This window comes from Elephas maximus, chromosome 1, assembly GCF_024166365.1.
Source record: "Elephas maximus indicus isolate mEleMax1 chromosome 1, mEleMax1 primary haplotype, whole genome shotgun sequence".
Lineage (NCBI taxonomy): Eukaryota > Metazoa > Chordata > Mammalia > Proboscidea > Elephantidae > Elephas > Elephas maximus.
The window spans coordinates 52,963,785-52,989,521 of NC_064819.1; the positions used below are offsets into that span (position 1 = coordinate 52,963,785).

At 38.8% G+C, this 25,737-nt stretch overlaps 1 long non-coding RNA gene across 1 annotated transcript in view; it reads right to left on the reverse strand.

Annotated features, from left to right (window-relative positions):
* LOC126075520 (uncharacterized) overlaps nucleotides 1–25,737 on the reverse strand; it is a 229,221-nt gene that overhangs the window by 137,734 nt on the left and 65,750 nt on the right. Inside the window, exons 4-5 of the long non-coding RNA XR_007517219.1 lie at nucleotides 24,436–24,512; nucleotides 18,537–18,657 (exon numbers count right to left, since the gene is read on the reverse strand). This is a non-coding gene — a long non-coding RNA (uncharacterized LOC126075520). The remainder of the gene's footprint in view (nucleotides 1–18,536; nucleotides 18,658–24,435; nucleotides 24,513–25,737) is intronic.

Genomic DNA, 25,737 nt, shown 5'->3' on the forward strand with positions numbered 1-25,737 from the left:
AAAAAAAAAAAAAATTTATTGATACTGACTATTCTGACCAGGACCACAGAGGGTCCTGGGCAGAGCAGGAGAAAAATGTAGAACAAAAATCAAATCCATAAAAAGACCAGACTTACTGGTCTAATAGAGACTGGAGGAACCCAAGATTAGGGCCGGCCGTAAGACACCCTTATAACAGGGAAATGAAGCGATACCGGAGGCTACCTTTCAGCTGAACAATAGACAGACCTACAAAATAAATAAACAGTAACACCTGAGAGGAAGGAGCTCCTTAGCACAGCTAATTATATGAGATCAAAAGGGCAAAATATGCCCAAGAGCAAAGACAAGAAGGCAGGAAAGGGTAGGAAAACTGGGCAAAAGGTAATGGGGAACCCAGGGTGGAAATGAGGTGAGTGCTGACACATTGAGGGGACTGTGACCAATGTCCGGGAACGTTTTGCGTACAAATTGTTGAACAGGAAACTTGTGCCCTGTAAACCTTCACCTGAAGCACAATAAAATATTTTTTAAAAAGTATTTACTGAGACAACCACATTTCTAGGCAGTCGTTAAGAGCTACAGCGTGCTATGGCTGCTAACCAAAAGGTCGGCAGTTCGAAACCCTTGGAAACCCTATGGAGCTGTTCTACTCTATCTTATAGGGTGCTATGAGTCAGAATTGGCTGGATGGCAATGGGTTTGGTTTCTGGCTTTTGGAGACACTGCAGTGAACAAATCAGACCAAATTCCTGCTCTCCAGAAGTATACATTCTCGTGCTGTCAAATATTGTTAAGATTGTGACTACCTGCCAACATCAAGTAGTATATAACAGCCTCATTTCTAAATGTTGGTTTATTACATGATACAGATCTTGTCTTCCCAGAGGACAGAAAGAAGAGACTGAAAACAAAAGAGAGAGATAGAGTTGACTTTAGAAATAAAAACAAGTCTGGTGAAAATACAAAGAAAGACTATAGGAATTGATGAGTACCAGTAATTCACAGAAATGGAAAGCCAACATAGCAGCTCTTGATGTTTCTTTGAAAGTGGGTCATTAGCCTTGGTGTTTTAGACTATGGAAGCAATCATACCTGGGTTCAGATCTCGGCTTCAAACACTTGAGCAAGTTCTTATCTCTAACTCTTCAATTATCTTATCTGCAAACTGGGCTTAACAATGGATTGAATTGTGTAAAGTCTGCATTCAATAATGTGTATTATTTTTATTACAGTAAAATATTTAAAAACAAATTTTTTGCCTCTTACATTGTCTACTTGTACAATTCAGTGACATTAGTTTTGCTTCTCATGTTGTTCAACCATTACCCTCTCCATTCCCAGATTTCCCACCACTCTTAACAGAAGCTCAGTGTATATAAGTGCATAGTAAAGTAATTGACAAACAGCAGGCACTCAATAAATGCTATTGTCTCTCCTTCCAGACAATAAGTGATACAGTGACAAAGTGACCATCTACACTGATGGTCTTAAAACCATCACATCACCAAATAGTAAGGAGAGAATGCAAAGTAGCATCAAATAAATTCAGTGCAAACAGTTTTCTTAGAAGGTAGAATAAAGAATGGATTAGTTAGGCAAGACTCCTTGAAGAAATATGTTGACGCAATCAAGAAATCAGAAAAAGAGGAACTCAGAGAATGTTCTACATGGAGGATTATTATTTGAATGATAAAAATAATTATAGCTACCAGTTATTTCCTACATGCAACATACTATGTTGAGCAGTTTATATGTCATACCATTTAATGCCCACAAAAATTAAGTACTATACTCCCATTTTGCAGATGAGGGAACTGAGGCCAGAGAAGTTAAATAATTTTGCTAAGATCTGGAAAGCTCATAAGTAGCAGAACCAGGATTCTAACTCTGGTCAGCTTCACTCTAATGATATGCTCTTAACTGGTACACTATGGACCAAATCTGTATTTGCTTATTTTCGTGGGATCAGGGGAGAAAGCAGTGGGATGCTCCTTTACCTGGCTGGGAAGGTCTGTGTGTGGGAGCACTGGGAAGTGAGTTAGGGGTCGAGTTAAGAGAGGTGTTGGTAGGGTGCAACTTCCACCATGGTCATCCCAAGACAATTGCCAAGAGTGGATTGCGCAGGGGCCATAAGTGCCATTCATGCATGTGCCATTGCCACTTGTAGTCAAGGCTCTCACAAGTCTGGGGTCCCTTCAAAGTGACCCTTTCAAGAAGTGATAAAGAGGGCCTTTCTCAGACTGATATACTGAAAAACTCTCTAAAGCCACATGATGTGAAACACGCCAGGGCTATTCATTATTAATGGCAATAATCAATAAAAGCCAATCACGCTCAGGCTCTCTAGTTTTCCTAAGTCTACTCCTTCCTAGGAGCTATTAAAAGCATTTCAATTCTTAAATATAAAATGTCACTCAGAAAATAACCTCTTGCAAAATGTTGGGTTCATCATATTTTAAGGATTAATACTTAGGTCATTTTAATCAGTTTCTGATATATGCAGTTTTCAGGAAGCACTTCAGGGAAGAACACGGTGGCCATGACTAATAATGACAAGAACATGAACTATATTCTTCATATACATATTGGAATCAGAACATTACCAAAGTACTTTGCCATCGTAAGTATGTAGGAAGCTTTAAATAAAAAATAAATTTGCCTATTTCACTAAAATTGAGCATCTTCTTCTCAGGCATAAAACTTCAAACTTATCAATTTCATAGCTATATTTTAAAATGAGTGCTGTTACCAGCTAGATGACTGCATGATAAGTGTCTTGGAATTTCAACAAAAGGCACTAAATTTTTCACAGTATTTGTGTTTCATTCTCAGTATAATAAAAATATGCCAACCTTTTAATAATGAATAATAGATTCTCAGTTTGATTTACATGCATGGATTAAATGTCATGTTTGAAAAGTTGCTATTTTATTCATATTGGATTTCCCTCCAGTAAAACAAAAATGGTGCCCCTCTACTTCTATAATAATGATACCCTGCCACACTGAAATATAAATATTAACTGGATGATATACTCTTTAAAGTTCTCTAGATCTATGAACAATCTGAGAGCACAGTTAATTTAAGAGAGGTCTTCTTTGAAGCTTCCAAGTTGCCGATGTGTGCCCTACCATTAGTCAAAACCACCTACACATAATGTGGATACACCAAAAGGACAGAGGAAGCCAGACCTTCCTGCCATCACAAATTAAGATTATTTTAGTGATGCCAGATTGACACATTAATTGCTAAAAGTTGAAGTCTATTGGTCATTCTTTCCCACTGGAAAAAAAAGGACATATCCTTGTCACCAGTTCTTCATGAACCCCCTATCAACCCACTTGCATTTTCCTTGCCCACCTTTGCACATTCACATCACAGAACTGAAGGACAAGCCATTTCCCACAAGACCCAAATGGCCAAGAAGACAAAGTATTATAATGAAACGTGCAAAGTCCTGGAGTTAGAAAACGAAAAGGGAAGAACATGCTTGGCATTTCTCAAGCTGAAAGAACTGAAGGTAAATTCAAGCCTTGAGTTGCAATATTGAAGGATTCTATGGGAAAAATATTAAAAGATACAGGAAGCATCAAGGGAAGATGGAAGGGATGCACAGAGTCATTGTACAAAAAAAAAAAAAAAAGTCAATGTTCAACTATTTCAGGAGGTAGCAGATGATCAAGAACCACAGAATCACTATACCCAGACCGAAAACCCTCTACCAGAAAGAATTGGTTGATGTTCAACCATTTTAGGAGGTAGCATGTGATCAAGAACCAACGGTATTGAAGGAAGAAGTCCAAGCTGCACTGAAGGCATTGGCGAAAAACAAGGCTCCAGGAATTGACAGGATACCAACTGAGATGTTTTAACAAGGGGATGCAACACTGGAAGTGCTCACTCATCTATGCCAAGAAATTGGAAGACAGCTACCTGGCCAACTGACTGGAAGTGACTCATATTTCTGCCCATTCCAAAGAAAGGTGATCCAACCAAATGCAGAAATTATCAAACAATGTCATTAATATCATATGCAAGTAAAATTTTGCTGAAGATCATTCAAAAGCAGCTGCAGCAGTACATCAACAGGGAAATGCTAGAAACTCAAGCCAGATTCAGAAGAGGATGTGGAATGGGGATATCATTGCTGATGTCAGATGGATCTTGGCTGAAAGCAGAGAATACCAGAAAGATGTGTTTTGCTGACTACGCAAAGGCATTCAACTGTATGGCTCATAACAAACTGTAGACAACATTGTGAAAAGTGGGACTCCCAGAACAATAATTGTGCTCAAGAAGAACCTGTACATAGACCAAGGGGCAGTTGTTCTAACAGAAAAGGGATACTGCATGGTTTAAAATCAGGAAAGGTGTGTGTCAGGGTTGTATCCTTTCACCATACCCATTCAATCTGTATGCTGAGCAAATAATACAAGAAGCTGGAAGAAAGCTGCATCAGGACTGGAGGAAGACTCATGAACAACCTGCGATATGCCGATGGCACAACCTTGCTTGCTGAAAGTAAAGAGGCCTTGAAGCACTTACTGATGAAGATCAAAGACTACAGCCTTCAGTGTGGATTGCACCTCAACATAAAGAAAACAAAGATTCTCACAACTGGATCAATAAGCAACAGCACAATAAATGGAGAAAATATTGAAATTGTCAAGGATTTAGTTTTAGTTGGATACATGATCAATGCCCGTGGACGTAGTAGTCAAGGAATTAAAGAACATATTCCATTAGGCTTTGTTTTTGATTCCATTAGGCAAATCTGCTGCAAAAGACCTCTTTAATGTGTTGAAAAGAAAATATGGCAGTTTGAGAACAAAGATGCACCTGACCCAAAACATGGTATTTTCAATCACCTCACATGCATGAGAAAACTAGACGATGAATAAGGAAGTTCGAAGAAGAATTAATGCCTTTTAATTATGGTGTTGGTGAAGAATATTGAATATACCATGGACTGCCAGAAGAAGGAATAAATCTGTCTTGGAAGAAGTACAGCCAGAATGCTCCTTAGAAGCGAGGATGGCGAGACTTGTCTCATGTACTTTGGGCACGTTTTCAGGAAGGACCAGTCCCTGGAAAAGAACTTCATGCTTGATAAAGCGGAGGGTCAGCAAAAAAGAGGAAGACTCTCAATGAGATGGATTTACACAGTAGCTGTAACAATGGGCTCAAACATAGTAATGATTGTGAGGATGGTGCAGGACTGGGCAGTGTTTCGTCCTATTGCACACAGAGTAGCTGTAAGTCGGAACTGACTGGATGACACCTGATAAGAGCGAGAACATGTTGCAATAACCTATGCCTAACACAGCAGCCTCCTTCTTAATTAACACTAAACACAGACAATTTCCAGTAGCTCTAGCAAACCAATGTGAATCCAAAGCGCTACTTGCCAAGTTTCCATATTTGTTTTGACTCTTCTATTATATGTAGGTTTTCCTAAGTTCGAAGTCCTTGTGTATTTATTAAACCCATTTCTCAATTGCACAGTGAATAAAAAATTCAATCAGCCTAGGTTAGGGGGCAGTGATCAAGAAATTGAAGGACAATTTTACATAGTTAATATAGTTCTAGAATAGGAGTACATGCTTGTTGAGAATCAGACTTTTTACACGTTCTTTTTAGTTCTATGATTTTTTTTTTTTTAATAAAAGGCTTGTAGGTATCTTCTATAATCAGAAAAGACAATATAGTTATTTTCATTTAAAAATACCAGAAAGAACCTGGAGAAATTTTTGCTTAGCTTTACAGATAAAGGTAAATGTAAAAATAAAAGCTAATTTTTTTTTTTTTTAAACTTTGTCTTAACATCAAACAAGCGCATAGGCTTTAATCTTCTTGAGATTCTCAGATGACATAGAAGCAACTTTCCACTCACTCTTCCACTTAGAAATTAGCTGTGTTGAGTTGACTCACTTTTGTGAGTTTGCCCACTTCCCCTTTAGAACATGTTTACCTAAAATATTGCATTTATTGATCAAAGAGAGGAGAAGAGACACCAAATAAACATGAGGTTTTAAAATCTTAAAATGTCAGTATTTATTTTCTTATTCGTTACTAGCAATGGGCTCCTCATCTTTAAGTAATGTTAAAATAATACCTCTTTGTTCATTTGTTTCTTCTCAATCAGATTTATTTCTATTTTTAAAAACTACTCAGAGATGTGACTCTTAAAGTAATCTTAACATTTCCTTCACTTTCTCTCTGTTTTAAGGAAGCAATACACATTTTTGGTAAACTGAATTTATATCAAACCTGTTACACTCCTATAACTGAAGTTTCTTATTCCATTGTTGTTTGTTTTGTTTAACTTTAGGAGCAGCCATTGAATAATTACAATGTACAAGTATTGTATGCCCTGAAAACACAAAGTACAGTATGGCTGCTGCCCTCAAGCACTTGCAATCTTGTTGAGGTAATTAATGTATCAGAACAATATTCAAATGACACTGAGATTGAGACCTGATTGCTAAGTAGGAATTAACATGAGGAGCAAATGCCTGGTGGCAAGGCGGGCCTTGGAGGATGTGTGGAACTTGAGTACAACTCGGGCAGAGAGGTGGGTTGTACCAAGTGGGAGGTTGGTTCTGTTTGATGAGAATGAAGACTGTGGAAGTAGATGGAGCCTATGGTCACTGCGGATTTTAATCCCTGGCAAAAAGCTTAGATTATCCTAGGAGCAATGCGGAGCCAGGAAATGGCTTTAAAAGTGATGAAATGAGTTGATGGAAAGGCCATTTTAGTTAATGACCCTCGGGGCATTAGTGCTGCTGCTGGGGTTAACAGAACGCCCCTTTGGGGATTAGATAGCAAGGGTTGAATACCCAGAATTCTAGGGCAAGTGTTTCATTTCCAACCCCGCCCTGGTAATCTGTATGATCTTGGGTAACTTGCATTATTTCTTCAAACTTCAGTTTCTTATCTGTGAAACATAAATATTAATATTTGCCTCTCTCTTTCTTTTGGGGTTGAACATCATACTACAGACAGAAGCAGCAAATTCTGTTTTGGACTTAACACATTACTGCTTTTGGAAAGGAAGGGTTTAAATTATCTTTGAGAAAATAAGTATTATTCAAAATTGGTCATTTATCCTTTCAAACAATGTGATTATGGACATGTTAAGGTATGTAGTTGGTGTTTGTTTATGGTTTGCTTTATGAAAATGGGTTTGTTTTTAGTTAAAAATTATTGTAGTCCTTGTGGCATGCTAGGTGCTGAGCTGCACTGTTTCATTTACTCTGGACAACCACCTTCTTGGTGGTGACCCAACAAGACCAATGAGGCAGGGCTTCTGGTGATGATTACTTGATAGTTGAGATACCTGAGGCACATGGGGCAGGGGAGAATCTCTTATAGGTCACATCACTAGTAGGTCTTGGAACCAGAATTCAAACTGAGATGAAGAGCACGCTCTTCTCCACCATACTACCATGTCTCAGTTGCCGATATTTATTCGTTATACTTAAATATAGAGAGAAAGAAACTTTCTATGATGTCATTTCCAAAAGAATGCTATCATAGAACTAAAACAGAAGTTGCAAGTATGATAGTTGTATCTAATAATTTAGATACAAATTATTATTTACACACTTGGTAAAGTACAGGGTCATCGAAAAAAGGAAGACCCTAGGTGAGATGGATTGACACAGTGGCTGCAACAATGGGCTCAAGCATAACAACGATTGTAATGATGGCACAGGACTGGGCAGTATTTTCTTCTGTTGTACACAGGGTCACTATGAGTCGGAACTGACTTGATGGCACCAAACAACAACAACAATAATTTATATAAGTTTCTTGCAGCTCAGGTACCATTGCCAAAGTTCAGTAATGAGATTTTCTTAGTAATTAAAATGTATTTTATTTCCCTTATCCAAAGAAAAAGACCTCATCTGGTCACAAATATGTAAAGGGCAGGTCTTCTGGAAGGCAACAGGCTAATAAATGCCTACCCATTTGTGACTGGATTACCATCTAGAAGCCAGCTCTATTCTTCTCTCGGATCCCAGCCTGTGGTTCTGTGCTTTTAAATACCACCCATTAAAATGATGGCATACGTTTGACTTCTACCTTAAGGAATCCTCGGCGATACCCATAATTCAGTATAAGGAAAATCAGTTTCTGCCTTTAAACTCGTATTAATTTCATCATCCACACACTGACATGTGATCCAAAAACCAGATGTACTTATGGAATAAAACAGGGTTAAGTACCATCAAAATTATGTGCTTTTTTTCCCCTTTGGCTGACATAAGCACTCAATTTAAGGCATGGTTTTATTTTCTTTGTGGTATGGGGGTAATGTGAAAAATGAAATATATCAGCCTAAATTGAAGGAAACCATGGTCTTAATGGAATCATTAGAGAAATTGTTCCAGAACACAATATCCTTCCAGAAATAATAACCCTGTAATGTCAGCAAATTTGGAGTCAACATGGGTTACCTGCTCCACACAGAGGGGCTTGGTCCTGTTCCTTAGATATGCCTGAGGCTTAGCCCAACTTGAGTACATGACCTTTCAGAATTTTTAAAAATTCATTAATCAATGTCCTTTGCCAGAATTTTGCTGGTTTTGCTTCTTTAGCGTATTACTTGTATCCTTTTTTTTTTTTTTTTAGGTTAGCCAATCCCCCTACCCAACTCAAATAGAAGTTGCAAGCATAATAGTTGTATCTAATAATTTACGTAAGGTTCTTTCGGCTCAGATGCCATTACCAAAGTTCAGTAACAAGACTTAAAAATGCTACTTAGAAAGAATAATACAAGACCATCTCTTACAAGACAATAATCATTACCATTCTTAATTTTTCTGAAGTACTTTAACACATTTTCTCATTCAGTCTCTATACAGCCCTAAGATCTCCATATTTACTTATCCATATTTAATGTATTAGAAGCCAAACAGAACAGACCTGAAGAAGGAGGAAACTCTTTCCCCAAACTTCCAAAGGATCTGCACAAATTTCGTATAATAATATTTTCCTAAATTTAATGTTTTCTATACTTTTCCTCTTGCTAATTATAAACAAGATGAATTCTTGCTCGTATGTGAATGGTTTGATCCAGTGATTTCCCAACTGTGGTGCATGTGTCCTGGTAAAAGTAGAGATGCCTTAGCTCCAACCATTGAATTATTAGTTGAAAAAATAACAAATCTTGTAATTTTGCAAATTGCATGAGCACTTACTCTTTCTTTTGCTATTCAAAAAATATCCTCTTGTCTACTATTCTTTAAAAATTGAAAAGGTCTACCATTTATTTAATATTCCTTTGTACTATTACAAACACATAGAAATTTCAAAAATAGTTCAAAGATGACATTGGTTCTCCTTCTTCTTAAAAGACATCCTTTGTTAATTCTTTTAGTAAAGTTCTGTGAGGGGCACCTTCAGAGTCTTCAATTGTCTAAAAACATTTCTATTTACTCACCACCTCCCTGAGTTGGTATCCCAACTCTTGAATGATAGTTTAGGTGAGTAATTTTTTTTAATTGATTTTCTCTCACAATTCTGAAGATATTCAACTGTTTTCAGTCCTCTATGGAGCACTTTAGTTTCACTACATGTTCAAATGTAGATTGATTTGACTTTGTATTACTCAAAATTTCTGTTCTCTGGACATGAGAGCTCATGTCTCCCAATAAGTCTGGCAAATTAGCATCTGCTCTCTTTTTATGAGATGGATTGACACAATAGCCACAACAATTTGGACTCAAACACACCAAAGGCCATGAAGATGGTGCAGGATTGGACAGCATTTCATTCTGTTATACATAGTGTTGCCATGAGTCAGAGCCAACTTGACAACAACTAACAATAACAACATCTTTTAATGTAATGTCTTTCCCCTGTTCTCTCTATTTTTTCCTTCTGGAAGTTTTAGGAGATGCACATTAGACCTTCTCCTCTATGTCTTTTCAAATCACTGTCATATCCTCCATCTCACTATCTTTTAGTACCGCACTCCAGCAGAGTTCCTCAGATCTGGCTTCTTGTCTACTAATTCTCTCTTCAGAGTATCTAATCTGTGTAATATATCTTTTGAATTTTTAATTTCAAGCACTATATTTTTTCTATTATAGGATTTATATTACAGGTTATCAGGAGAAATATATTTTTAAACAGAGACTAGCTAGGGAGATCATTTCCCATCTGGCAGTTTGTCCTACTGTGGTGGCTTGCATGTTGCTGTGATACTGGAAGCTATGCCCCTGATCTTTCAAATACCAGCAAGGTCACCCATGGTGGACAAGTTTCAGTGGAACTTCCAGATTAAGACAGACTAGGAAGAAAGCGCTTGGTGATATACTCCTGAAAATTGGCTAATGAAATTCTTATGGGTCACAACAGAATATTGTCTGATATATTGTTGGAAAATGACCCACTAGGCTGGAAGGCACTCAAAAAACAGTGGCCACAAGAAGGCACTCAAGTATACCAACAATCATGAATATGGTGCGGGACAGGGCAACATTTCTTTCTGTTGTAAGTGGGTGGTCATGAGTCAGAACCAATTCTACAGCAACTAACAAGACAGACAGACAAGATTCTTCTTATTTTCCTCTTTGGGTGAGCAAATATTTTTTGTCCAGTCTAAGTCTCTCAGGCGAGTTTTGAAGAGCCTAGATGCAGCAGACAGTTTCAACACTCCACACCTCATGGGCCCAAGTTCTTATCTCCTGAATAGTCATTAAAATCCAAATCTTCAAGTCAACAAGATCGATAATCTCTTCTTCCCTCCTCCAGGCATCCACAGGCACCCTCCCTTCCCATTCATCCACTTCCTCTTCACTTTAAATTTCCTCTTCATTTCTGATACCCAGTGTGATCTCTTTCTTTCTTGAGTGCTTATCTATGCATTTATAAAAGCCTTTTGCTCATATTTTATGCAGAATTTTCAAATGTTTATAGAAGATAACTTGAAAACAAAATATGCCTTTGAGTCAATTCTGACAGAATGGGGGACTAAGATAACCTGAATATTTAACTAAACTCCATCTTCTTGCCAGAACTAGAAGTCAAAAGCATACCTCTTCACACATAACTTCTTGTAGCTCTAAGCCTATTGGTTGTTAATGAATACTATCAACAAAGAAGGCAATGTGTTTTATATTCGAAATATTTCCAGGGTAAATGTCAAAACCAAATAAGTTCCAAATACTCCTATCAAAAAAGTTTTACTCAAAATCTTCAATATATTTAAATTATGAGCCTAACCTTAGAGTACAGTGGTAGAATTATTGCCAGCCATGAGGGAGACAAGGTTAAATGTCGTGCCAATGTACCTCGTGCGTAGTCATCACCTGTCAGTGGAGGCTTGCATGTTGCTAGGACGCTGAAAATGTTTTAGCGAAGCTTCCAGGCTAAGATGAACTAGAAAAAAAATGCCTGGCAATCTACTTCCAAAAATCAGCCAATGAAAACCTTACAGATCACAATGGTCCAATCTGCAACTGATTCCGGAGATGGTGCAGGACTAGGTGGTTTTTGTTCTGTTGTGCATAAATTTTTCCATGAGTAAGGGACTAAGTCAACGACAGCTAACAACAAACAACAACCTTAGAGTCAATAATTTAATTTAATTCTTTTGGCAACCAAAATAAGGAGAGGATTATTATCTCATTTTACATAAATGAGGACTGAGACTCGCATTTGCAAGTTACCTCACCTCATCTTTTTTTGACCACCTTCACCCTATAATACAGGAAGACCGATGTTAAGATGTGGAATTATTCGGACAAGATGCAGGTAATAGTATCCAGAGGTGGTATTGTGGATGTCTGGGGTGATACGCTTTTGGCCTTACCCATATATCTGCTCCTTTCTCAGGAGCCTTCTCCAACATCCACAAACAACCCTTTTTCCTTAACCTCGGAGTGTTAGCCTCCTGGCCAAGCTTGATGCCAAAGATAAGCCTGCCTAGATGCTATAAAATTGTACCCTCGAGTCCAAGATTCATTACCAATGTAACTTTGTTGTTGTTGTTAGTTGCTGTCAAGTCAGCTCCGATTCATGGTAACCCCATGAACAGCAGAACCAAAAGCTGCTTGGCCCTGCACCATCTTCACAATCGGTATGTTGAGTCCATTGTTGTGACTACTGTGTATTCTGACTTCCAATATAAAGGACTCAACTTCCAGAACAATATTCTGTTGTAAACCATGGGGTTTTCATTGGCTAATTTTCAGAAGTAGGTCATCAGGCCTTTCTTCCTAGTCTTTCTTCTTCTGAAAGCTCCACTGAAACCTGTCCATCATGGATGACCCTACTGGTGTTTGAAATACCCGTGGCATAGCTTTCAGCATTATAGCAACATGCAAGCCACCATAGTACAACAAACTGACAGACGGGTGGTAGAATATAACCTCCCAGGTGCAGAAATTAGACTTTTTCTCACAGACTCAGTGTTTCTCCTATAATTAGGACTTGCCCTTGCATTTGGGTAATGCTCCCTCAGTCCTTCTTTTCTGAGTAGGAAGAGCTGACCATCTCTCTCCAGTTAGCCTTTGTAAGATGTCCTGCATTCTAAACAGCCTGATGGAAACCAATTTCTTTTATTCATGGAGAAAGAATAGAGATGAACCTGTTTTAGACTTGTGTATTAAATGTAACAAAATAAATATATTAATGTCAAGCTGTATCAGCTACACACCCAATGCACATTTGTGTGTTTATGGGAGTGCTTCCCTATTATTAAAACATTACATTGCTAGAAAACTCACTGTTTTGACTGTCAGCCTCCCACAAGTTACCAGCAGAGTGACTGGCAGACAGAATTGTGTGGTTAGTGAAAAAGCTTGACGTTATTGGGCAGAGCCCAATGGAATGAACAGGACTCTGAGCAACAGCATTCTTTTTCTGAAAGCAAAAAGTCTCAGATGACTTCTCTTTCCTGTCAAGTTCTAGATGTTTGTGGTGCTTTCCCTCCACTCCCTTTGGTTTTTGTCCTGAATTTTGTACTTTGAATGCGAAATAGCTTGGTATATTTCTTTGGGGATCCAGGATTTTGCTAGGTGATACCAAGGGATGGATGTAATTCAATGACATTTTGTCAGGCTGTTAAAGAGTAAATTTTCCTTGACTGAGGCAGGAGGTAATTATTTTTTGTTTGTTTGTTTGCTTCTGACACAGGGGAAGAAAATTTGGGGTTGTTATTTCAACTATTCCAAGAGACTTTTTGTTCTGTTTGGCAGGAAGGGAAAACACATTTTGTTGTTGAAGGAAATGCCAGTCTCTGCTTTTCCCTACAGAGCTGATGCCATTTTTAACACTTTGATCATTTTTGCAACCTCGGTCTCTTAGTAGTTCTGCCCCCTTCTCCCTGAAGACATCCCTGGATGCACCTCTTCCTCCTCTGATCTTGCCTGGCATTTTATCTGTAGTACACTGTCTACATCCTTAAACAGCACATGTGGACTGTCCCCTACAAAAAAAAGTCTAGCGATAGATGGGGTCATTGTGCTCAGAGTTCACAATCTACTGCGTGCGAAAGGGAGGTGGATGGGCAAAACAAATAACGACAGCAATAAAAACAATTTGCATGCCTTTCAGCGTACAGTAGGTATTTATGCACAGGCTCTAAAAAGCAAGGTCATTGAGGGATTTTTTTTTTTTTTTAATCCTAGCTCTATGCTTTGACATCCTAGGTAAACCACTTGCCGTTGAGTCGTTTCTGACTCATGGCAACCCCATGTGTGTCAGAGTAGAACTATGTCCCACTAGGGTTTTCAGTGGCTCATTTTTCATAAGTACATCACCAGCTCTTTCTTCTGAGATGTCCCCAGCAGACTCAAACCTCTGACTTTCCATTCTAAGTACATAATAAAAAATATACCAAACAACTGGGATTGTTCATCAGGCATTGATTTGGACACTTTTGGAGTTGTTAACTAACCACCACTTCATTCCTGAAATTTCTCAGAGGTAAGCAGTGAGAACAGAGACTTTAGCTCAAAGGCTGAACTACCTTGATGCCTTCTTAGTACCCATCCTCAAATCCTTCCTCTGGAAGAGTAAGTGGACTCCCCAAGAGGAAAAACCATCTCTCCTACTGCCATGGACTAACGACCCTCAAATATATCCCATGCTTCTTCGCAAGTCCTTTGGGATCACTTATTAAAGGAAAAAACAATTTTAACCTACATTGTTCTAAGCCAGGGGTTAATTTCAAAGTTATCTAAAAAATAAACATCATATATTTTAAAATTTAAGTCCAGTGAGTAAGAATTTGTGGGATTCACCATCAAAGAAAGAGAATAATTATAAGAATAACAAAAGAACCTTCTGGGTTCTTCTTATGTGTCGGATACTGTGCATCCACAAGCATTATCACAGTGATTTCTCACAATACCTGGTAAACCCAAAAACCAACCCAAACCCAGTGCCGTCAAATCAATTTTGACTCATAGCAACTTTATAGTGACCCTACAGGACAGAGTAGAACTGCCCCATGGAGTTTCCAAGGAGCACTTGGTGAATTTGCACTGCCGAGTTTTTGGTTAGTAGCCGTAGCTCTTACCCACCATGCCACCAGGGTAAAAAAAAAAAAAAATGAGCCCCACTTCAGAGGTAAGCAAACTGACGTGTGTGGTTCCACAGTCAAGCTCTTCATCCCAGGTTCCCTGTTTCCTTAGGAAGACATCTTCCCAGAAGAGGAGTGCCTGTTTCTGGTGTCACCACCACCAGCTCCACTACTTCTCCAAACCTTGTCTGAAGCTGGCAGTGGAGTTAAGGCCTAAGCTGCAAAGGGCTCCATTTAGTGCATGGCTCCCAATGATAAACTGTTTTTTGTTCTTGTCTTTTCTGACCTGTACCAATTTCTATTTAATAAAGTGGTCATCTGGGATACTGTACTTAACATTCAATAGTGTGGCTTTTATTAACACTTTATATATTTTCTGTTTCTTAAAACCCATAATGGAGTTGTTGCTCAATTTAAAAAAAAAAGTAGCCACTGTCCTCCTAAGATCTTATATATCTAAAAATTTAAGGTGGTGAAAAATGAAGGCTGAAAATCCATCTCCTTCTCAAATTCTGGAGGTAAATCATGGCACCATAGGTTTGTCATTTACAAATTGGTTTTCAAGATTGCTCATTTCCAGAGTTATACTTTCTACTTTAATTCATTCAGCTGGCCATTCAGTGGCCAAAATAATATATTCATCTGAATAATATATTACCACCCTTAATGAAATACTATGTAATAAAATTAATCAAAATGATACATTTTAACACAAGACCTAAGGGGGAGTGGAAAAAAAAGCACACTTCTATTTATTTTAGAGAGAAATTATTATCTTCCTAATATTACTCGATGTTCCTATATTGATTCTTACAATCTTTGTCTCAGTAATTCAAATAAATAGCATAAAATCAGTTCTGTATTTCCCAACAATCTAGACTTCTGTCCACTCGCCAATGTATAGCAGAAGGTGAGTGTTCTGGGAACAATCCAACCCCTTTTTGTTTCTTTCCTCTTAGATCGCAGCTCCCCTGTAGACACAATCTATCCAGAGCTGATACCCCAAAGATAACTGAGTTCCCCTCTCTGGTTCAGCAGGTACCATAATCCCCTGGTTTATCATCCATGCCTCCATGACTACTCCCTATTCTCACCCCCTGGGCCCTCCCCAGCGCTACCTCCTCTAACCCTGTCCATGGTAATCATACTTCCCTATGCCCATCATGTATTTTCTCAACAGTCCCTCCAACTTCTGTTCTTACCTAAAGCCTGGTTTTCACTTAAAATCATTGTCCCTGGCTGCCAGCACACTTATTACATACAAAATATACAAGAGAATGATCTCAGAGTGTAAATCTTAAAAGAGAAATAATTATTTCAAGAATCCAAAATGTATGGCCTTGACAAAATAAGGATGACATTACCACCTGACACAGAATTTAGTGTATTTGCACTGAACAGGTTTCAGCAGAATTGTGATAATAACCAACAATAACAACAACATCCAGACCAAGATGCACTAGGAAGAAAGGCCTGTTGAGCTACTTCTGAAAATCACCCAGTAAAAATCCTGTGGGTTACAACGGTCTGATCAACAACCACTCATGGGGATGGTGCAGGACCAGGTAGTGTTCCATTTTGGTTTGAGATCTCTATAAGCCTGTGGCCAAATTGATAGCAGCTAACAACAGCACGTATGGCCCATAACCACCAGTGGGGGCTTATTGATTATTTGCCAAATAAATGAGTGAATAAAATACATAACATTTGTTATCTAAAGATATGTGGATAGAGACTTAAAAAATAGAGAGAGAGAGAGAAAGTGGGGAAGCCAAATAAAAAGAAGATGATACGTGTACACTTAAAATTTGCTTACCATGAAAAGGCTTTCATTGAAATACAGCCCCACATCATAGAAGTTTCCACCATGCCTAATCGGGTGTGTCCTAATTTTCAACTCCTTGGCTGTCCACCCCTGCAAGACCCAGCCTCCCAGGCTACCGGGCAGGGAAACCTTTAGGCGGTAAGAGCTTTGGGGCACCTTGTCCTTGATGCCCCTTAAACATTTTATCTGCATTTGAAGAGGCTGCAGTGACTGATGCTGCTCAAACTAAATAAAAGCCTGCGTTATTGAATTGCACAGGAACTGGGTGAAACCACACAATTAGCAACAATGCACTTCTTAGGGGAAAAAAAAGTAGACAATTATTTTGACTCGACCTGTAATTGTCCGGTATTAGCAACGATAACAGATGAAAACACGCAATATATAATTAGGGGGTCAAAAGGCTAGCCTGCCGATTATGCCAGGAAAAGTTTAGCAAATTTTTAAGCATGGTATGCTAATGGTCTGTGACATCAGAAACCATTCATCTATTATAATAAGATAGAATTAACAGTGAAGCAACACTTCTGAAAGACACACAGCACACCTTTTAAGATATTGTGATGGTGAACAGGAGCAGTAAGCTGCAAACTCCAAGTTTAAAAGACAGCCATTACCTACGACACTAATCACAGACTATAAAGTCACGTTGACTGGTGAAGCGCAGAACAGGTCAGACTAACATGTTACCTTATCTAATAATTTTATAGCTTAACATGAATGTTAACTTGTCCCAGGCTTCAAATGAGAATCAAAAAATAAGGGGGTAGGGGAGGATGGTATTTGTATACGCTTTCCCCTAAAACTCTGCACAAATTGCTTGGATCCGAAGGATATGACTCAAGAATATTTTACAGGACATTTGAAATTCATTGTTCACCTAGAGCTAAGAGAAAACAGACCATTTTCATTTTTAATAAGTGCTGAAAAGGTTTTACAAATTGATAAGAATCCTAATGGACTAATGTTTTAAATGAAACAAAAATTAAATTAGCGTTATAAATAACTCAAATGTCAGTAAGCCATGTTTTCTGTCCTTCTGGGTCCCTAATAGTTTTCAGAATAATTTGACCTCAAAGAATTGGCTTTTATGCTGTACTTTAAGCAAAAGTAATATTTTGCGGAGCAGGTTGCTCTCTTGGCCACCAGAGTTAGCAGAACCACCAGCTAATCCGCAACCAACAGTAATAATTTCTAATCCTGCCTAGACTTTATTTTGCAAGCATATTCTCTATTTCCATATAGACAGTATGCTTCTGCGACGAAATCACAGTTAAATAAACAGCGGAAGTTGTTAAACTCCTTTTGTCCCTCATACAAGTCATACTTCAAAACTGATCGGAATAACAATTATTGTCGGTTTAATTAGAAAATCTTAATTAACTAAAGACTTAACCTTAAGACTTTGGTTTCCAAAAATATTTTAAAAATTAACACCATGTGAATAAATAAGACAATCTTTTTAAACCTCAAGGCGGGTTTACTGATGCTGGCAGACTGAGGTATTAAACACATTCTAAATTAAACGCCTCTATGAATTTTATACTGAAATATATTGTGATAGTTTTGCATGCCAAATGTGACATTTTGTATTTTAGATTCATCTTCTGTAGTAATTTTAGAAATGTCACGCAAACAAAGATTTTGTCATTTACCAGTGGAATTACTATGCATGGCCGCTTAGCCATCACTTCGCCAGCTCTTGTGGCTGCTTCAAGTCAGCAAGCCATAAAAAATCTTTATCTCTCTGAAACACAGCAATTTGGAAGATAATCGAATGGTGACTGGGGGGCAGAAATGCCAGTCTGAGGAATTATACCACAATCTCACTTGCATTTACAACCTCCCTCAAAGCGAGTGTCTGACGAGAAGGAAAAAGAGATAGAAGATCGATCACGTCTCAAGCCTTGCCCCATTTGCACGGTGGCAGGCCTGTCACATTGCCTTGCAAGGGCTCAGCCTGGCATCACTGGCATACCATCTGGCGGAATTCCAAATTCTTTTCAGTTAAGGGTTTCAGCCATTCTATTTTAGCATAGGATTCACCTGGAAAATACATTTTAAGATCTGCTGAAAATATGTTTCTCTAGAAAGTCCTATAGGAGGAAAAATACAACAGGCAAAGTCAATGCAATTGATCTCATCGTTGAACACTGCATCAGAGGGAAAGGCGGTCCGGGAGGGCCTCACCTCCCAGCGAGGGCCCGTGGTTCCCTTTGATTCCTTAGTGGCTTCTGTGAGGTCACCAAGCCTGGCTCCCACTTCTTCTTCACAAACATTTAGGTCTGCGTTTAATGGGTGGCTTTGAGCTCTGCAGCAGACATAAGAAAGAGGGAAGAAAAAAGAGAAATCGACAATGGAGTGTAATGAAAAGGTTTGCCTCTGGAACTACAACATAATTTGATGTTTTCCTTAAACATTTTATCAGATTCACTAGGAATTTGATAAGGCGCACTTTACAGAAGCAGAAGGTTATTAAAGTCGGGAAGGTAAGTAGTTTTTGAAATAAGGCCCCACAAAATGTGATGTTTTCATTAGCTGATGACTGATGGCGAGCGACTCCATGTACAACAGAACAAGACATTGCCCGTTCCTTCGCCACCTTCACAATTGTCGGTGTGTTTGAGTCCATTGCTGTGACCTTTGTGTATTTTAAGTGTCTTCCAACATAGGAGGCTCATCTTCCAGCACTGTGTCAGTGTTCTGTTGTAATCCATAGTGTTTTCACTGGCTAACTTCAGAAGTAGATCACCAGGCTTTTCGTCCTAATCTATCTTAGTCTGTAAGCTCCACTTAAACCTGTTAACCATGGGTGACCATGCTGGTATTTGAAATACCAACGGCATAACACCCAGCATCACAGCAATGTGCAAGCCACCATAGTACAACAAAATGACAGATGGGTTTTTGATGTTGTTAGTGCCATCAAGTTGGTTCTGACCTTATGTACAACAGAACGAAGCACTGCCCAGTCCTGTGCCATCCCCACAATAGCCAGATGGGCAGTGGTCATAAAATGTAAGACTTACTATATTAGCCACTGATCTCCACATTTAAAATGTCACTTGTTTCAGAAATTACCAGAAGATAAAATATTTGATAAGACTTTTTGCCACTTTATTTTCTGCCCTACATCTTTAACCTTATATAATTGTTAGAGAAAATTTGGGGGAAATTTTATTAAATGGGTGAATAGCTGATATAACATAAACTTTTTTTTTAGGGCAATGGTGAGGGATCGAGCTGTTTCCACCCTCAACACACTCAACAGGACTGTTACCCCTATTAATATAGACTGACTTTACCGAAGGTTCTTCTTTATTGACTCTTTCTTTATTATTATTTCAAACTACAGGAGTTATGACAGCTTTAGCCTGCTTCCCCAAATTCATTTGCTTTAGGACGATCTCCTGTTTCATGTCTCCTGACTTCAGCCGAATCCCATCAGCAGAGCTGGCGGCGATGACTATGCTCCCACCAGAACACGGCCTTTTTGGCTCCCAGCACGGATTTAGTTCCCTGGGATAGAAATCATGTCCCTAATTCAGTTAGAGCTCCACTGATGCAAGGGCTCATTAGGACACCCATTCACCAGCAATTCTATTTCAAATTAAATACACTTTGTTGTAAATTTTATTACTTTTAAACTACTGTATCCACTGTTTTCAATGGCCCTATTATACAGTTATGAAGGTAAACAGATTTCATTAGTAAACATCAAATGTTTTATGTTAACTACAGTGAGAGTGGTTCCTCAGTTTCTTTCTTTGTCCCCTTGTCAAGAATTGCAAGGCACTCATGAAATACCCTAAAATCTCAATCTAAAGGATTAGGCACTAAATTCACGATTATAATTCTAAGAAAGAAACAACAAAACCAAAGTCTCTTGTTGCAATTCCAGTTCTTCTCTGTAATTAAAGGTTCTGGAAAAACAGATTCCTTAGTTAAAAGGCAATACAGTGCACATCAAAAGGTCAATACACAAGCTTTGAGGTGACACCAGGCACCAAGAGAAAAGTCTAGTGATTCCCATGCCTCCGGGGCATTCACACCCTAGATCAGAAGAGATACCAGACCAGCTCAATATTGGATTAGGTCCTAAAGCGTATTACTATTATTCTTTCCCCTCTTATACAGCATTTATTGTTTTTATGATTATATAAATATATGCATGTTTATGCATTATAAAAATATTTATTTTTATAAAAAGCACTCTCAAAAAAAAAAAAAAATCACCCAATAGTCCACAGTCCAGAGAGAACCACTGGAAAATGTTGAGGTCTGATTTTCATAGGCAGGTATCTAGACACTGTTTTGTTTTATTTATAAAAGGAAGCTGATATTGTAAAGATTGCTTTGTAACCTGTATTTTCCACTTTGTACATTATCAGCATTTTTCATGAGATGAAATTTTTTTTCTGCTGCATAATTTTTACTGACTACTTTGTTTTTTACCTAGTATTTAATTCTAAGGCTCCACCATAATTTATTTGAATAATCCCTTGTTGTTGGATATCTAGCTTGTTGTTGTTGTTGTTAGGTGCCGTCCAGTTGGTTCCAACTCACAGCAACCCTACGCACAACAGAATGAAACCTTGCCCCGTCCTGCACCATCCTTACAATCATTGTTATGCTTGAGCTCATTGTTGCAGCCACTGTGTCAATCCACCTTGTTGAGGGTCTTCCTCTTTTCCGCTGACCCTGTACTCTGCCAAGCGTGATGTCCTTCTCCAGGGACTGATCCCCCTGACAACATGTCCAAAGTATGTAAGACGCAGTCTCGCTATCCTTGCCTCTAAGCATTCTGGCCGCACTTCTTCCAAGACAGATTTGTTCATTCTTTTGGCAGTCCATGGTATATTCAATATTCTTTGCCAACACCACAATTCAAAGGGGTCGACTCTTCTCCAGTCTTCCTTATTCACTGTCAAGCTTTCACATGCATATGATGTGATTGAAAATACCACGGCTTGGGTCAGGCGCACCTTAGTCTTCAAGGTGACATCTTTGCTCTTCAACATTTTGAAGATGCCCTTTGCAGCAGATTTGCCCAATGCAATGCGTCTTTTGATTTCTTGACTGCTGCTTCCATGGCTGTTGATTGTGGACCCAAGTAAAATGAAATCCTTGACAACTTCAATCTTTTCTCCATTTATCATGATGTTGCTCATTGGTCCAGTTGTGAGGATTTTTGTTTTCTTTATGTTGAGGTGTAATCCATATTGAAGGCTGTGGTCTTTGATCTTCATTAGTAAGTGCTTCAAGTCCTCTTCACTTTCAGCCACCAAGGTTGTGTCATCTGCATAACGCAGGTTGTTAATGAGTCTTCCTCCAATCCTGATGCCCCGTTCTTCTTTATATAGTCCAGCTTCTCATTTTATTTGTTCAGCATACAGATTAAATAGGTGTGGTGAAAGAATACAACCCTGACGCACACCTTTCCTGACTTTAAACCAATCAGTATCCCCTTGTTCCGTCCAAACAACTGCCTCTTGATCTATGTAAAGGTTCCTCATGAGCACAGTTAAGTGTTCTGGAATTCCTATTCTTTGCAGTGTTATCCATAATTTGTTATGATCCACACAGTCAAATGCCTTTGCATAGTCAATAAAACACAGGTCAACATCCTTCTGGTATTCTCCGCTTTCAACCAGGGTCCATCTGACATCAGCAATGGTATCCCTGGTTCCATGTCCCCTTCTGAAACCAGCTTGAGTTTCTGGCAGTTCCCTGTCGATATACTGCTGCAGCTGTTTTTGAATGATCTTCAGCAAAATTTTGCTTGCGTGTCATATTAATGATATTGTTTCATAATTTCCACATTCAGTTAGATCACCTTTCTTGGGAATAGGCATAAATATGGATCTCTTCCAGTCAGTTGGCCAGGAAGCTGTCTTCCATATTTCTTAGCATAGATGAGTGAGCACCTCCAGGGCTGCGTCTGTTTGTTGAAACATCTCAATTGATATTCCATCAATTCCTGGAGCCTTGTTTTTCGCCAATGCCTTCAGAGCAGCTTGGACTTCTTCCTTCAGTACCATTGGTTCCTGATCATATGCCACCTCTTGAAATGGTTGAATATCGACTAATTCTTTTTGGTATAATGACTGTGTGTATTCCTTCCATCTTCTTTTGATGCTTCCTGCGTCATTTAATATTTTCCCCATAGAATCCTTCACTATTGCAACTCGAGGCTTGAATTTCTTCTTCAATTCTTTCAGCTTGAGAAACGCCGAGCGTGTTCTTCCCTTTTGGTTTTCCATCTCCAGCTATTTGCACATGTCATTATAACACTGTACTTTGTCTTCTTGAGAGGCCCTTTGAAATCTTCTGTTCAGTTCTTTTACTTCATCAATTCTTCCTTTTGCTTTAGCTGCTTGACGCTCTAGAGAAAGTTTCAGAGTCTCCTCTAACATCCATCTTGCTCTTTTCTTTCTTTCCTGTCTTTTCAGTGACCTCTTGCTTTCTTCATGGATGATGTCCTTGATGTCATTCCATAACTTGTCTGGTCTTTGGTCAGTAGTGTTCAATGCATCAAATCTATTCTTGAAATGGTCTCTAAATTCTGGTGGGATATATTCAAGATCATATTTTGGCTCTCATGGACTTGCTCTGATTTTCTTCAGTTTCAGCTTGAACTGGCATATGAGCAATTGATGGTCTGTTCCACAGTCGGCCCCTGGCCTTGTTCTGACTGATGATATTGAGCTTTTCCACGTGTCTGTCAGTTTGTCGTACTGTGGGGGCTTGTGTGTTGCTGTGACGCTAGAAGCTATGCTACCGGTATTCAGACACCAGCAGGGTCACCAATGGAGGACAGATTTCAGCTGAGCTTCCAGACTAAGACAGAATAGGAAGAAGGACCCGGCAGTCTACTTCTGAAAAGCATTAGCCTGTGAAAACCTTATGAATAGCAGTGGATACCTAGGTTAGTTCCAATTTTCCCTATTATAATTTGGATTATAATTAGCTCTCTCACACATAAAGTCTTGTAGGCCTCCCTGGTCATTATCTCAGTATAACAGTCTATCACTAGAACTGCTGGGCAAGGGAGGCATGCTATTCTGTACCTCAGTGACCTTCAACTTGAGAGTTGACACAACACGTTAGTAATATATAACCCTGACCATAAAACCTATTCTCTCAGGCTCTGAATAGGCTTCACAGAGAGACGGACCCCACTCTGGTTGCTACCCTATTTGTATGGACAGTAGAATTAGAAGTTGAAGAAAATGGCAATGACACCACTGATTTAGAGCAAGGTTTCCCAACCTTGTCATTACTGACATTTTGGACTGAATAATTCTTTATTGTAGGGGCTATCTTGTGCACTGGGAATGTTTATTTAGCAGCATTCCTGGGCTCTACCCACGAGATGCCATTAGCACCTCCCTTCAAAGTGACAGCGATCAAAAAATCTCCAGGCATTGTCAACTGCTCTTAGGAGTAAAACTGATCCCTGTTGAGAATCACTGATATAGTATTAACTGGTATTTACTGAGTGCTTACTATGCTCAAGACATTCTTTAAAATACTTTATTTTTCTATTTTTATCATTTATATTTATTATTCCACTTAACCTTTAAAGTCATCCAATAAGGTATTATTTTTTTCTATTTGAATGACGAGAAACTGATGCTGAGGGTGGTTTCAAATCTTGTTCCAGGTCACGTAGTTATAAGGGATAAATTCCAAGATTTAAACCAAAACCCTCTAACTTGAGAACCCCCCCTAAACCTACACCTACTACCCTTGCACATCCTATACTGGGGTGAAGGAGGAGCAACTGCCGTATCCAAACCTTGGAAGCCCCTACACTGGACCAAGGATTTGGATATTTTCTACAAAATAAATAAGATATGGTTTCCAGCTATACTACCATTCCTATAATGCCCCACCCTCAAACTATCATATGGATGAAGGTGCACAGATAAATCCCAGGAGGAAATTGAATCGTGTTTTCCATAAACTTGACCCTTAAGATGATTCAGACTATGGATACCTGCCATCTGTAATTGGCCCACACTTAATCCATAGCAAAATGAACAAAAACGGTAGAATGCATTAAATCTAACATGAAGGAACATACCTCTTAAATGTTTTGTCAGTCTTTCAACTAGGCATAGGGATATACTGATTGAGTCCTTCCCCTTCAAATTTCAAATCCTGTATGAGAGAAAAGAGAAAATGAAATAAAGTTGATTCAAAGTACACTTGAAACATCTATGTAAGAGTTAACTTTTCTAAGACCAGACTGTGCTGATCCTCAAAGGTTAGGAGGGTTTCAGAAAGCATATAGGAACATTGCCATTACCCCTTTAGCAGCCACCTCATTATGGAACCTGACTTTTCTCATCATGTTTTGATTCTTTTTTGGTCAGGAAGGTATAGGCCAAAGTAAACCACCAACACATAACAAAAGAAGAGAAACTTCTGGTGGATACCAACAAAGCTTTCACTTTCCTATGCTTTTTCTCTCTCTTCCCTCTCTCTCTCCTTCTCTCCTTCCCTTTATACCTCTTTCTCTGTTTCTCTCAAACACACACATGCATCCCACACAATGGTATGGTTCCAGAAAATGTAAATGGATGTGTAGAATGCTACAGACATTAATAGTAATTGTGATTGTATGTTTTACCATCCAATCCAGAACATTTTTAGAGTAAACAGGGGACATTTAATTTTGCTAGGGACAACAGGGATAGTCCAGAACTATTTCATACAAACTGGAATGCATACTGACCCTATCAATAATACTCCAGGTGTTCTGCAAAGGTCCCAAATAGGCAAACCTTAACATACGCAGTTAAAGTGAATGATGAGAGACAGCGCACTTAAGATGGAAGCAACAGTCTTTATAACCTAATCTTGGAGATGACGTAACCTTCTCTTTTGCTGTATGCTATTGACCATACACATCAACCCTGGTACAATGTGAGAGGGAACTACACACAGGTGAGAATAACAGAAGGCTGGGACCATGGGCTCACAGCAATGATTAGGGGCACCTTGATTGAATCTCAAGGTCTGGGAATAATTCTCCACGGCTCTCAGCTTTGCCCTCTGGACCCTCTGAGTCATCCTTCCTTTCCATCAAAGCCTGCACACATTTGCAGCACAGTAGTTTTCTCAGCCTACTTCCTGCCAGTATGATTTGGGGAAACAAAGGCCTCTTTTCATTTTGTACTCACTCTGTCCCTATTAGTCCAAGCAAGTGATTTTACTGAAATATACTTCCTTTAAAAACTTTGTGTGTCTTCTGTGAATCTTATCGGCATCTACTGTATTACACAAAAGCCAAACCCACAAATCTCTTCAAAATAAGCCCTTCTCTAAGCTGGGCTTCTACTAACAAGCTGAGGGACAATCCCCTTACTCTTTCTCTAAGTCC